This window comes from Gorilla gorilla, chromosome 14, assembly GCF_029281585.2.
Source record: "Gorilla gorilla gorilla isolate KB3781 chromosome 14, NHGRI_mGorGor1-v2.1_pri, whole genome shotgun sequence".
Taxonomy (NCBI): Eukaryota; Metazoa; Chordata; class Mammalia; order Primates; family Hominidae; genus Gorilla; species Gorilla gorilla.
Genome location: NC_073238.2, coordinates 78701723 through 78718133, shown reverse-complemented (window position 1 = coordinate 78718133; position 16411 = coordinate 78701723).

The following is a 16411-nucleotide window of genomic DNA, read 5'->3' as shown; positions in this document are numbered from 1 at the left end:
ATTTGTTTTAAATTTGTGTTATTTGTAGAAAATATCTTACATCATAAAGGGATATTGTGTAAAATATATTTCAGAAATGGCATTTTGGCTCCTACTGCTGTAGATTTAGAGAATTTATTTATGTTATGAAGGAATAAACAAAAATGCAAAAATATTATTTTATTAAAAAACAGCTAGGGACCATAGAGATGATAAACCAATCTGTGGCTGAAAGCTGTTTAGGGTGGGGAAAACAACAGAAGCGAAGCACAGAAGATTGTTTAGGTGATGAAACTATTTTGTATGCTACAGTAATTTTGAATAGCTGATATTATGCATATACCAAAACTTATAGACCTTTACCACACAAAGAGTAGATATTTTATGCAATATTAAAATATCATTTAAAATCGGGGGTAGATTGCAGAGTTAAATGCAGAATGTGACAAAACAATCTAACTGTATTAAATACACTTGAAATAATCTCACTGAACAGGATAGAAAGAAGAGATGCTGAACTAAGCAACTTTAGAAATGGACTGAGTCTGTGACTAAAGTCATAAGAAACTCTACTTAAACAGTGTACTCTAATTGATAAAGTTATTTCCAATGGGAGTGCAGTAAACAACTGTGAGACCGCTATAGATACTTGCTGGTTTTGAACAATTAAGTAAAAGAATGGCAGATAGCAGGAGCTAGGTTTCTCACTAGTAGACAGTTGGAGGTTACACATAAGCAAGGAGAAGAGTCCAGAATGATCCATATTGTAATGAATTAGAGCTGAACACATTAGTTTAAACTCATATTTTGCTTAACATAGATATAGATGTATCTCTCTATATATACACACATACACACACACAATTATATTTATATATACATTTACGTTTATATATTTCCTTGTTGTGTCAGCTGAGAAGGCCTAGAAACAAAGCCACCTCAGTAGCAAAGAGGATGAAGATCTTAGTCCCTAATACCATTCTTCAATTTAAAAAAAAATTCCTTGGATACATGGTTGATTATAGGACAAGAACAGAAAATATACAAGATAATATAGAAAATAAACATAAAGATCTTGTAGCAGACACTAAAATAAATAGTGACAGCAGGAACAACTACAAAACAATGATGAGTGCATGTCGAAGGGATGTAAGAGCTAAGTAAAAGTGCTACCCATGGCTAATGGTGGAAAACTTTGAGCAACAAAATAAATATAGAAGTATTAGATTGTACCAAAAGTATAAAATAAATATCCATAAGCCCATACTCATATAAATAAATGATAGAATAAAAAATAAATGAAGCAGAATATAGAAATCATCCATGAAGAATTCCAAGTGATTTATGAGGACATCCTATTTTCAAAGAAGTGGAGCATAACTTCTTACTCTTAACTGTGGGCTACACATAATGACTTTCTTCCAAAAAGTATTGTTTGGAAAAGGGGAAAAACATAGCTTATTGTAGTGAAATATGACACTCACTATTTCAAATAGGAGATCAGGGTTAACGTCAACAGTGACAAGTAATGTTTACATAACGTACATTTGATAGGATGGTGATGAGACTAGTGTTTGACCTCAATGCTGTTCCTCCAAAAAACCCATAACCCAAGTCTAATTTTAGGAAAAATATCAGAAAATTCCCTATTGGTGAACATTTTACAAAATACTTGACTGTTCACAATCTATCTTTTTTGACAAACAGCATTGGTGATGCTGCTTCTTAGCTTTTGATAGACTTTTATTGCTTTTTTTATTGGATTTTATAATATTGTGCTATCTTCCTTTGTGGAAAAGTTGTAAGCAGTTTTTCAATGGATTTTTCTAAATAATAGCATTCTTCAGAGTTCGAAGCTCATTTCCCTTTCTTCCCCATTATAGCGCTATGATTAATTATCTACTTTGTTCCAATGACTTTAATGAATATTTCTAAGGTATGAATTTTGAAATATTTATCTCGCGTCCAGATATGATTGCTCATACTCAGAACCACCTTCCCATTAGCATCTTACATCAGGCCTAAAACTCAACATTTTATCTCATTCATATCCCCTGTCTTCACATTCAAATACTTATGCCTCCTGTGTTTGCCATTTAAATATTATTCTATTAATTCATTCAACAAATAGTTATTGAATATTTATATACCAGGAAATTTTCTGTGCAGTAAGGAGACAAAAATTAACAAAAAGACTAATATCTTGCCACCTTGGAGTTTATTTCCATATGAGGTCTGGTGGGAATACAGATAAGATAAATAACTAGATTATGAGTTTGACAATCGTAATAAATTAAGCAGGAGTTAAGAATATGAATTGAAATACAGATTGTTTTCCATTTAAAATAAGCTTAAAATAAATGATCATTTATTCAAGAACTTAAAAGTGGCGAGAGATTAAAACATGAGATCCTCATGGGCTGTTAACTCTTTCCACATTCAGGTTTGCAGATTTGTCAGAATGTCTGGATTAGTTCCTGTAGATATCCAGTATAGTGACAACAACGACAACAAAAATGCCAGAGTGTGCAGTAAAAGCAATATCATGCATCTGAGTGAAAGTAGTACATTTGTAATATTTGATACACCTTCTTGACCAATTTTATATTTTTAACGTTTTTACCACATAGTGGTCAGTAAGTATTATCATTGACTAGGTCAATATGTTAATCATTAAGTGACATTTGACAAAGTGAAGAAGAATTAATTGGAGCATTCAATGATACACGAAATCTAATGAATGAATGAAAGAATAATTTCAAAGTTAAAATGTAAGTACAAATAATTAAATGAAGCAGAAGGGCTTAGTACACAAAATGAGAGCACTCAATTTTAATATGCTTTTCAGATGTAGATTTTAAGCATCCTACAACCACAAAGTTGACTGCAAGATCATTTGGTAAATACTCTTATTTCTTTTTATTAATTCCAAAAAGATATTTTTTCACTAGTCCTCATAAATTGCTCAATGTTTATTTCAGTTTATCCTATCTGTGACAACATCCAAGCAATCAAAATAGTGATTCACAAAGTGTTTCCTATAACGTCTTGTAGGTAATGGTACATAAAATGCTACCAATTATTAGCTCAGAATATGTACTTCTAAATTTTCACAGTATAAAAATTATACATTTCTATTTTTAAATAGTATTTTTATCCCATACTTAAGGGCAATGAGGAGGATTTCTTAATCTTTGAAGTTGGCATCTCAAAGTGATGAATGGTAAAATTTCAGTGTTTTGAATCACAAAAGGCTTTTTAACAGGAGGATGTCATCAATATCTTATGGTCCTTTGAAAATTATTATTCAATATTAATATAATAGGTGACTTATTTGATGTTAAGTCTTCATATTTTGTACATCCTTCACCAAAACAATAAAATTAAAAATAATCCTGGAATATGTCTGCTTTAGCAGCCATTTTTCCATACTCAAGATGATTTGCCTGTTCCAAGCTCAGCATCTATAGCAAGTGGCGGAAGAGAGAGCAATAAAAATAAATTCTAGTAGGGTCGATTTTGATCAGCATTTTTTTTCTTACATAACTTCACCATTCACTAAATATCAAGAGCTATTCTAAAATTCCTGAGCAGAATGGGTTGCAAATTAATGAACACATTTAAAAATGTCTAAGCCTTTTGTTTTTCCAGGTTTTATCATTCTTACTCAAGACACTGGTTCTGCAATCCTGAGACCCATTCTCTCACCACTACTATGAATACTTCTATGTGTAAATCTACAGTGGTAGATTTAGAATGAATGTGCAAAATATGCAGACAAATTGTTTTATTTTAAGAATTTAGAATCAAGTAAATCAAAATTTTCTTTCATTATTTCTATTGTTTAATAGCAAAAACATCTTATGGTAGAGACTTAAACATAAAATATTTGAATGCTTATCCAAGCATGTTAATTTTTCAACATATACCACACTTCAGTATTATATCTTAACATCAATGAATTGATGTTTTCAGGAAAATAAATATTATATAATGTTTATCATGCTCCTTTATCTTTACTAAACTAAAAAAATAAATAATGCTTAATATGGAAAATAGGCTCACTATATCTAATTTTATTGACGAGGTAAGTATTTTGGGGAGAACATTTGGATTTCTCTTTCTCCCCTTCCTAAAAAATGTAGTTTTATTTGAAAACTTATTTCATCATCTAACTGGTGGTAAACAATTTAGGATATTAAAAGAAAGCTTATTAACATTACTTACTGAATTTGGAATTCATATATATGAAATTAGACATTTTGATACAGTATTGGGTATCATGCTGAACTAATATGACTACGTTTATGTAGGAGTTTCTATTAGGAGCAGTGCTCACCATCTCAATAAAATAAGAACACTAACACGCATGAGAATAATATAATAAGTGTTTTTGAAAGGTGGAATTTAAGTACTATGTGATAGCTGACCAAGGAAGATAAAATTTCCAATTGAGTCAATTCAGATGTGCCTTTTATAGGAGTGGGAATTTGAGCTGCATCATAAAGACATAGTTTCTTGGTTCAGATTTCAGGGTATATAACAGAATAGATAATTTGGAAAGACAGGGATACATAAGCAAGCATCAGGTGATTAAAACGTTTTTGGAATAGCTAGAAGTGAAGGCTCTAGTCTTAACTTCTGGAAGCAATTTCAAATTACCAGAATTCACTACCTAATTAAAAGGAAATATTCATTTTCTAAGATGATATCATTTGCTTTGCTCTAAAACTATCAGAACCTACTCTATGTTTCTTCTATTAGTGTGTGCCTAAGGTTACATAAAGCATACCGTCTGCAATAGACACTTCAAGCACAGTTGGATCCAGGCTAAATTAAAACTCTGTTAGCACTGCATCCCAGAAAAGCTGGAGAACACTTTCTTGCTCTAGGTATCTCTTTATGCTGAGACTATTAATGGTCATTATATGAATGAACTAGAGCAATACATGCAAATTTGGTACATGTTGACTCAAAATACAGAGACTTGTCTTGTAACACTTTCTTATTGATACTGGGCTCAAGACAAATCAATTTGTTATTCACTTTGAAGGAGCTATGTTAACATGCCTCAGAAACCTGAAGCTCAGACATTTCAATGAGGTGGGGGGGCTTTAAATTTTTATGTATGATACTTTCATCTTTAGATCACCAGTGCTGTGGGTCAGCATAATGAAGGCCCTTGCACATAAAGCAGAGCTGGAAAATTGATAAAGGCCAGAGCAAAGTTATAGCTTTGAATGAAGGTACTTTGTTGTCATTGTCCATGAGAAAAGAGATTGCCTCTATTTTCTCCTGTGTATTTTTATAGACAGAAGTCATTTACAAAATCATTGGTTATTTGCCAGATACTTAGCTTTATTGATTTATCCCACCAAAGAATCTGTATATGAAACATAAGTTGAAATTGGAGTCCCTACCTAATTTTGCCTACATTAATTTATGGCAATTCTTCAAGATGCACAGCAAAAATCCAAAAGATGATTAAGTGGGAATGTAGAAGAACTTTCTTACTTGGCTTTTAAAATATTCTAGGCACTGTAGTAATATAATAAGTACTTCTATTTTTGCTGGTCTTTGGTTTACTTTTTTTGATAGTGAAGCACACTTCCAAAAATTTCCACTTGGCCTTTCTAATAATAATTATTCTCGCAGCTAAAAATGTACATTATGTACTGATTTAGGGTGTAAGGCTGCAGAGATCTTCTAGAATGTAAAGCACAATGTATGAAAACAGAAAATATCAGATGAAGGAGCCATACCCACATCTTTATAATAAAATGTCCAGTGGTATAGGAAAGAAAAAAGTGGGAGGAAATAAATCATCCAAAACAATAGAAGAAACTTTTTGTTAACTGATGGTAGTCATCAGTCTTCTGGTTGAAAATATCTATGAACTTGTTCCATAAAACAAGTTGCAGGTGGTCATTAGACTGGCACATCTGTAAAGTAGAAAATAATTAAGCACCATCTGTTTATTTATTTATTTGTAAAGATGGGGTCTCACCCTGCTGTCCAGGTTGGAGTGCAGTGGCATAACTATGGCTCACTGCAGCCTGAAATTCCTGGGCTCAAGTAATCCTCTTGCCTCAACCTCCTGAATAGCTGAGATTACAGGTATAAGCCACTGTGCCTGGCAAGCATTGTCTTTTCATTTCCAAGGGAAAATTATTTTGGATTCTCAAGTTTACATTTAACTAAAATATAAATCTATTATGAGAGATAAAACATGATGTGTGAGAAAGAGATAAAGAATTATTTTGGCTTTTCAGATAGGCAATGATTCATACATTCTTCTCATTTAAAAAACAAAACTGGAACTTTCCTGCAACCACTATGGCTAAACACATCACATACCTCAGTAAGAGAAAAAAATATGCTTTGCATTCAGGGATAACCTTAAAACCTATGTCTACCATGTTGCATTTGTTTTCTATTTTATTCTTATGGTTTTGTTTTTGTTCTTCCTCTTTTCCCATTGTCTTTGAGATTAATTGAATATTTTTGGAATTCTCTATAATATCTTCTAATGAGTTTTTAAATTAGAAATTCTGGTGGATCTGGATATTATAATATGTATCCTGAACTTCTCATAGCTCATCCTTTACTAAATAGTATATCACTTTTCAAATTTGTAGGAAGCTTACCATAGTGTAATTCCTTTCACTCCTACGCATGCTTTGTATAATTGCTGTCATATGTTTTACTTCTAAAAGTTATAAATCCTACATTGCACTGCTATTATTTTTGCTCTATCAATCAACTGCCCTTGAAATAATTATAAATATGAAAATATTTATATTTTCATTCATTACAGTGTTTTTCATTCCTTTTAAAGTTTTAAGATTTTTCTTTTTTTGTTTTCATAGTATTTTGAACATTCCTGCAAAACTTTGCAAATAAAAATACATTTTTCTGTCTAGATTTTTCCTTCATTGATAGAGGTAATATTAAAATTTCCTGGCAGATCTACCCAATAAAACAAAACAAATTGTGTTGCTTCTAAAATGCAATTTTTATGTCTCACACCTAGATCCACTTTTCTTGGCTCCTGTAGTATATCTAGCCAAGCAATGAAGATCATTTATTGTTGTTGATTGTTTCTGAAGCTGTTTTGTTTCCCAGCCAAGTCTGTTTTTATTTTGTAAATGTGCATCATTTTGATTTTTGGTTTTTTATAAGCAATGTTGACAGGCTGGTTTTTATTATATTATCTGACCATATGGGCTTTTTTCAAGTGGCAGCAACACTGGTTGTATCTTTGTGTTTATCCTCTCAGTTTGTTCATCTTAAGAATTCTAATATCTCCTGATATTTTAGATAACCTTCCCTACGACCCCATATCATAAGAACATAATTTAGTAAGATATGTGGCTGTGATCTCTACCTAATGCAAAGATGACAAAGTGCTCATATTACATATCCAACCACTGTCTATAACCTATTTTCTAAAACTCTTAATGTTTGTGTTGTTTGCACACTCCTGTGAACTCAAATCACCTAAAAAGGGCTAAATTTTAAAAAGAAAATTATTTCTGAAATGAAAATTAGCTATTGGTTCAAGAAACGTCTCAAGAAACTTATTCATGTCTCCCTAACCTTCCCACCGTGAAACTCCTGCAACTGACTGGTGAATTTTGTTGAGATGCAGACAGTTGTTCCTATATGTACATTTAATCAGTGGCTGAAGTTGATAAACTAAGGCAGATGGCTCCCTGTGTTTGTGTGTGTGTGACTAATTTTTTGAAGCCTTTCTCTTCTTTAAGAAAGAAGATAAAAAGGAAGATTTACAACAGTTAACTTTCAATTATACCACTTTTGTGTCTATGCCTGGCTCCTTTTAAAAACTTTTGAAGATTAATTGGCCATATAAATCTTTTATTTGTGTGCACTATAGAGTAATCTAAATGGAACAGATCCACCATCAAAGGGGTGAAATGTATGCAAAGTTTAAAATATTGAAACTATTTTTGCATGAATTAGAGAGCAGAGAGCACTGACTAAAACATGGCTTTTTTTTGAATGAAAATTATATGAATGAGTCTTAATTAATGTCAGAATCAAATGCACATGAAATGAGCAGTACTTCTGGCTTGTGAAGTGCTCTTTGCCTGCTTTAGATTTCAGAAGAGTTCCAACTGCAGGATTATTCCTTTCATTGAAAAGAAAAATAAGACTCTCATAGAAATACACAAAGTCTAAGTAAAATGTTTACAATGACATTCTGTCTCCAAAAATATTAAACTTTATCTTGACCTACAATCTTTCTAGACTAGTGCTTTAATAAACAACACATATGGAATAGTGAGATATATCCTCTCACTCTAATTCTATTACGTTGAATTTTTCTGTAATTTAAACTATGTAATAGAGTTAAATTTTTACTTGGGGTTCAGTCCCCAATAACATGAACCATAAACCGCAGAGAATCACCATCTCCAAAATTTGACTATCTTGCCTGAGTACTTAATAAGACCTGTCTTTTGTCTTATGTTGTGAAACATTTTGTTATTATTATTTGAAGTACTGCTACTCATGAGGATATTTTCCTAAACAATAGCACAACTTGAAAAGTAATCATACATATGCCCTCACCCATGTCACCACACAACCATGCTGCCTCCTGCAGCCTTAACTTGGTTTTAGTTGGTGCTGTCTGAAGTCAGCAACCTCTATAAAATTTTCCACTCATTAGGCAGAAGGGGACACAAGACAGACAGACTTTTAGCCAAAGAGTAAGCAGAGGAACTCCCAGTCATCCAATTTGAGAGCTTGTTTCAATTCCTGGTTTCAGTCTGGTTGGTGGACAAACTAGACTGTAAGACATGCAACACACAACTCTAGATTTCTGGGAGAGCAGGGGTGCAGGAACCAATTCAAGGAGATCTAATGCGTGTCATTCAGTCAATTGTATGCCATTCCACAAGCGCGGAATTGGAAGCAAGAATAGAAGTGTCAGTAAATAGAGAGATTTCCAGAAAAAAAAATAATTTTGCATAAAGTCATAAATAACAGACATTGTGAAAAATACCACTCTTCTTTTTGTCTTATAGATATGGATGTAAGCATTTTCTTCAAGACAGAAAAGAAAAGCAAAAATAATTTCCAGAATGTTGGCCTAGTGCAACTGAATGCAAATTTTGCCATCTTTTAGAGACACTTACTAAATTAGGTCCTCAGTATTCATAGAGGGAGGATTTGTTCCTGATCCCTACTCCCCCTTCCTCCTCATATACAAAAATCTGGGCATACTTATGTCCCACAACTGGCCGTGTTGAACTCACATATGGGAAAAGTAGGCCTCTTATCTGTAAGTTTTACATCCTGTCGTACTGTATTTTTGATCTGCCTTTTGTTGCTGATGCAGAATATAGACATGGAGACCTACCTGTATTTATTGAAAAAAAATCTGCATATAAGTAGACCTGCACAACTCATATTGTTCAAGGGTCAACTGTACTATGCTTTACAAATCACGTGTGGTTATACTTCGACCATCTGTATACCTCTAGTAACAGCACATAAGTGATTTCAACAATGAGCTCTGGAATCAAAAGACACCCACCCCGAGATTGAGGAGGGAATAAGGATGTGGCTAAGGGGGAGTCTTGCACCAGGTACTGTCCTGGCTGTCTTCATGAAGGATATTGCTGGAACCCCTTTTGCTAAACCCCCCTCTTATCTGAGGTTTTGCTTTCCATGGTTTCAGTTACCTTCAGTCAACCTTGTTCCCAAAATATTAAATAAAAATTACCAAAAAATTTGTAGCTTTAAATTGCACACCAATCTGAGTATTGTAATGAAATATTTTGCTGCCATTCTGCTCCATCCTTTGCAGGATGTGACTTATTCCTTTGTCCAGCATATTCATGCTATCTAGGCTGCCTGTCCATTGGTCACTTAATAGACATGTTGGTTACCAGCTGTCACAATATCACAGCACTTGTATTCAAGTAACCCTTATTTTACTTAATAATGGCCCCAAAATGCAAGAGTAGTGATGCTGGCAATTCTGATATGCCAAAGATAAGCCATAAAATGCTTCCTTCAATTGAAAAGCTGAAAGTTCATTACCTAATAAGCAAAGAAAAAAAATGTATGGCGCGGTTGCTAAGATCTACGGTATGCATGAATCTTCTATCTCAAAAATTGTGAAGAAGGAAAAATAAATTCTTGCTAGCTTTGCTGTCACAACTCAAACTACAAAAGTTAAGTTATGGCCACAGTATATGACAAGTGCTTAGTTAAGTGGCAAGGTATTAAATTTGCGTGTGTAATAATAAGATATTTTGAGAAAGAGACAGAGAGACTATAGTTACATAACTTTTAAATATAATGTTGTTCTAATTATCCTATTTTATTATCATTGTTAATGTTTTTTGTTTGTTTGTTTTTTTGAAGCAGAGTCTTGCTTTGTCACCCAGGCTGGAGTACAGTGGCGTGATCACAGCTTACTGAAACGTCTGCGTCCCAGGTTCAAGCGATTTTTCTGCCTCAGCCTCTGGAGTAGCTGGAATTACAGGTGTGTGCCACCACACCTGGCTAATTTTTGTATATTTATTAGAGACGGGGTTTCACCATGTTGACCAGGCTGGTCTCAAACTCTTTGCCTCAAGCCATTTAACCAGCCTTGGCCTCCCAAAGTGCTGGAATTACAAGAGTTTGCCACCCCACAAACCACAGGCTATTTTATTAATGTTTTGCTAAACCTAATTTATTAATTGGCTTTATTACAGATATGTATGTATAGGAAAAAAATAACATATTGTATATAGTTTGGTACCATGTGTGGTTTCAGGCATCCAGTGGGGGATCATGAAATATATTCCTTATGGATAAGGGGGGTTGCTACTCTATACTAGGGGAATTGTTGGGCTTTAAAGATCAGCAGCCCCTTTTGGAACATAAAGCAAAAGCCATCACAAAATTAATTTCTGCAGGGGATAATATAGTTATTGAAACATCCAGGTTATTTGACTTTTAGAATGTTCCACAGTCTGGAGTTTGCAGATTACAAACTCAATGTAGAATTCTTTTTGGTTTTTTTTTTTTTTTTTGACATGAAGTCTCACTCTGTCATCCAGGCTGGAGTGCACAGGCATGATCTTGCCTCACTGCAACCTCTACCTCCTGGGTTCAAGCGATTTTCCTGTCACAGCCTCCTGAGAAGCTGGGGGATTACAGGTTAATTCTGTGTTTTTAATAGAAACTGGTCTCAAACTCCTGACCTCGAGTGATCCGCCTACCTCAGCCTCCCAAAGTGCTGGGATTACAGATGTGAGCCACCACACCTGGCCTCAGTGTAGAATTTTTCATGCTTCTTTGTTTTCTATCTTTAATGAAAATTGGAAGCTGGCTTTAGAGTTGTGATTGATATAAGTGTATTTATTTAACAAGACCATTGGTCATGTTTTAGTCTTTTATCTGGTGATATGTAACGTATGGTTTCCTTTCTTTTTTATAGTGTTAGCAGTCACTGATGCTCAAACGTAAGTCCTTTATTCATCAATTTATTGGTTTCTTTTCGTTTTTAGCTTGAATATTATTATAAGATAATTATTTTCTTCTATTATTTCATTAACCAGTGATAAAGTTGAAATAGGAAAGGAAAAAATATTTGATTTTTTTTATTTTTTTATATTTTCCAGATAGTTGATTTGTTCCATATTATCTCAGAAAGTGACCAATTGGTTTTGTTATTCTCTTAATATTATTAGAAAATTATAAATTTTAACATTTTTTGTTGAGTGAGTTTCAATCCATTGTAATTCTTCCTGAAGCTCAAATTACTTCTTTTGCTAGCAGACCTCACTTAAATTTGACTTTTAAATCCTTTTGACATGACATCAGAGTGTGATAAATTTGATACCATGCTTATTTTCTATCAGATCTGGACTGGATACTGAAAGATGCTCATTGCTACTGGGTTGGTCACCACAAATTGAAACTCTTTTTTTTCTCAAAGCTCCAAAATGTATATTCTTTTAATTTTATACTTAAATATATTTGCTTACTGAATAAGATTCCCTAACAGAAAAATAAATTCCATGTTTAGAATCTGGTACTTTTACTCTTTCTGGAGTTCCTGATTATACTCAGTTGATTATTTTAAGACATTAATAAAGAGAAAATACAAAGACCTGAATTACAATGTCTTATTCCCATACTAAACAATAATTTCTCAATATAATGTAAAGTAATTCTCCCTTCAGTGATATTTGTGTTTTATTTAATACAAATAAACTTTTATAGGTGTAAAGAGGATCATTTAATCAGTGTAATAGTTAAGGATTGAATGACAGTCTTGATATTCTGTTGTGTGCGTAATTGGGTGAAAAAGTTTTTAAAAAAATTTACCAGGATTCATATTGATAAAACAGCTGTGTCAAATTTACGTTTAAATCAATTCAATTTTATAAGTTTGTTCATCAAAACTCAAAACTACCTGTATTACAGAAGAACAATTAGAATTTATCCAGGTAGTTGTTATGGAATACTAATCTGCACATATTGAAAGACAACAAAAGTTAACATTTAAATGTAGTTAAAAAAAGAGAAAAATAATAAAATCATTGAAAATAAAAATAAAGGCATGTAGAGACACAATAAACTTGAAAAGGTTGGGACAATTATTATATATGAGTAGGAGAGTATAATCTTGAGTATGTGAGAACATGTAATTTGGTGAGAGTAGAAAATCAGAGGTAGAGATACAATTTATGGGAATTTCAAGTTTGTGTTGTAAAGACTGCAGAGTTACTGTCAGCTTGTCTACAACAGAAGCATGGGAAGGAAAGGCAATGGGAATAGAACAGAAATCTAAACACAGAATAAGGAGCAAGCATTTATTCAGAGCAACTCATCAAAAATGTAAATGAATATAACAAAAAATATTGGCAGGAGAATGAAGTAGTGTTTTTTAAAGAATCTAAATTTTGAGTATATCGATGAGAAAATAAAAGAGTAAATGAAAAGGAAGACAAGGAAAATGGTAACAAATTGTAGCCAGCCCAATGATAGCCATTCTCGCAAACACTTGAATGGTGATTGTTGGACAACCGGGGTTGTGTAATAACCACCTTGCTTTCTGTTTCCTCTATTTTTTATTCCCTTTTCTCATAGCTATACATAAATACAGTCATGTTAAAAATGCTCATATGCAGTAATCCAGCAATTTCCACATAAATACTGAAATTACTGTGATTTGTTTCCAAATAGATCAGCTACAACTTCTTAGGTTGTAGCTTTTAAGTCAAATGTCTTGAAAATCTTTGTGTAGTTTCAAGAAGTGTCTATTTTGCTCTAAGGGAGAAAAAAAAGATTATTTCAACTATCTGTGAGCACATTGATTGTCAACTTGCCCACTCAGTTTTTATGAATAAATCCAAATAATGGCTGTATTTTCACTTAGCACCACTTCCTCTCTAGTAGTAATAGTCTATAAGTGGAAGAGCTGGTAGAGATAAGCAAGTCCGTGTCCTATTATACAAGGTAAACTTTTAGTATGTGTACTTGCACTTCACTTCCCAGAGGAAATCTGCCTTTTTAGACAAACATAAAACCCATAATGGTTTTATGGATCATAGTTTCTGGAAATTACTTTCCACCTGACGAAACTGAAACATTTAGCATATGTATTACATAATTCAAAAGCCAGGTCTGTACATATTGCATTGTTTTATTCAAAAACTGCAACCTAGATACCTTGAATTGACTTTCCACATGGCAGAGAAAAGCTACACTTACTTTTTGTTATATGCTGTACTGAAATTTTTTTAATAGACTCTACTAAACAGGCAAAATCCCAAAGAGGGAAAACTCTCGGCATACGGTTTTAATTCAAAGAAGACTTGGATATAGGATTTAATGGTTGGTGTCAAGTGCTACATCTCAGAAGGAACAGATAATAACAAAAGCTAATGCTTGTAGATGTTTTGCTGGCAGTCAAGCAGTTTTATTTTTTTAAATAGTTATTGATATAGTATTCACATATCATAAAATTCATATAATAAAATATGCAATTAAATGGTCTTTAGCATATTTGTGCATATGTAAATCCATCATCCCAGTCAATATTAGAACATTTTAATCATATAAACAAAACCCATACCCTTTTGCTATCACCCCCATATCCCGCCATTCTTTCCCCTCCATCCTAAGGAACTACTAATTTAGTTTCCGTCACTACAGATTTGTCTATTCTGAATATTTTATATAATGTGTGTTTTCTGTGACCAATGTCTATTACTTAGCATAAGTTTGTAAGCATCAAAGGCATGTAATGTGTCTCTGTACTTTATTCCTTTTTATGACCAAATGATATTACATCGTTTGGATATACTATATTTTGTTTATTTTCTGTATTTATTACTGAACATTGTGATTGTTTCCACATTTTGGCTATTATAAATAATGCTACTATAAATATTCATGTACACCCTTTGTGTGGGCATATGTTTTCATTTCTCTTGGGCATATACCTGGGAGTGGAGTTACTGAGTCATATGGTAACTCTATGCATAATTGTTTCAGAAACTGCCAAACTGTTCACCAAAGGGCCTGCACCATTTTATATTACCACCAACAGCATGGTAAAGTTGTGATTTCTCCGTAATCTTGCCAGAACTTGTTTTCATCTGACTTTGTAAATCTAGCTATTTAAGTGGATGTGAAGTGATAATTCACTGTAGCTTTGATTTACATTACAATGATAAATGAAGATGTTGCATTTTCATGTACTCAATGGTCATTTGTATATCTTCTTTGGAAAAATGTCAGTTAAGATCCTTTGCCCATTTTTAATTGGGTTATTTGTCTTTTTTTGATGCTACTGTAAATGGAATTTTTCTCTTAGTTTTGTTTTTAGATTGTTCATTGAAAGTGTATACAAATACAATTGATTTTTGTATATTGAATTGCATTCCTGGGATAAACAATTGATCTTGATATATAATTATGTATATGTTTCTGGATTCCATTTGCTGGTATTTAATTTTTTTGGCATCCATATTCATAAGATATATTTGACTATACATTTCTAATGATGTCTCTGTTGATCAGTGAGATACTAGTCTCTTTTATTTTGTATAGGAGTTTATGAAGAATTGGTATTATTTCTTCTGTAAACATATGGTAGAATTCAGGAGTGAAGCCATCTGGGCTTGAGCTTTTCTTTGTGTGTTGTTTTTGTTTAATCATATAGCCTTTTTATTTGTCACACTTATATTCAGATTTTCTACTTTTTCTTAATTTTGATAGTGTCTATCTTTTTAGAAATTTGTTTATCTATACTTTTTAAGCTGAGACATATAATTATTCACACTATTGCTTTATAATTACTTTTATTTCTCCAAAGTCAAGAGTAATGGCCTGTCTTTTATTTCTCTTTCCAGTCATTTATGTTTTCTCTCTTTTTTCCTTGGTTAATCTAGTTTGTCAATTTTTTGTATGTCTCAAAGGACTAGCTTTTTTTAAAAAAATACAAAAATAACTTTCTCTGTTACATTTATAGTATTTAATTTATTTTTGGTCCAGGCACAGTGGCCCACACCTGTAATCCCAGCACTTTGGGAGGCTGAGGGAGGAGGATCGTTTGAAGCCAGGTGTTCAAGACTAGCCTGGGCAATATAGCGAAACCCTGTCTCTAAAGAAAATAAAAAATAAATAAAATATCCAGGTGTGGTTGTGTGCACCTGTAGTCCCAGCCACTTGGCAAGCTGAGGCAGCAATGGCACTTGAGCCCACAAGTTGAAGACTTCAGTGAGCTATGATCATTCCAACCTAGGTGACAGAGAGAGACTCTGTCTCTTAAAAATAAATTTAAAAATAAAAATTAATTTGTAACTACAATACTCCTTATTATTTGTATATATAGCTTCAGCAACAGGTAGGTACGGCCAGGATGAAAACTTCTGAAATTCTGTCTCTCCTGGAAAGATAGTCTTTTTGTTGTTACTTGGGGGAGAGGGATCTGCATCAGTATGGAGTGGAGTTTCTGTCTCACTGAGTGGGAGGGGAAGGAGGAGAGGTCTCAGTTCAAGTAGCACAGACTCTTGTTGTCTTTATCAAACTGCAGTAAATATTCTTGAATAAATGCTTCTTTGTTTGTTGTATATACTAAGGAAAATTTCCAGAGACTTTAGTTTTTTAAAAGTATATATAAATTTTATCAGTTTATCAGAGAAATATGTCCACAGAGCTACTCAAACTACCATACTTAAATCTCTCTCTCATAAAGCAGTTTTAATTACTTAAATATTAACCATTCTTTACAACGACACTTTGTGGTAGGTTATTTTCATTATCACTTCCATTTTACATATGAAAAATGTAAGGTGCAAACAAGTTAAGAAATTTCTTTTTAATTCACTATCTACATATTTATAACTTGCACAAATAAAAAGAAGCAGAAGCAGGATTTTAACCTAATGTG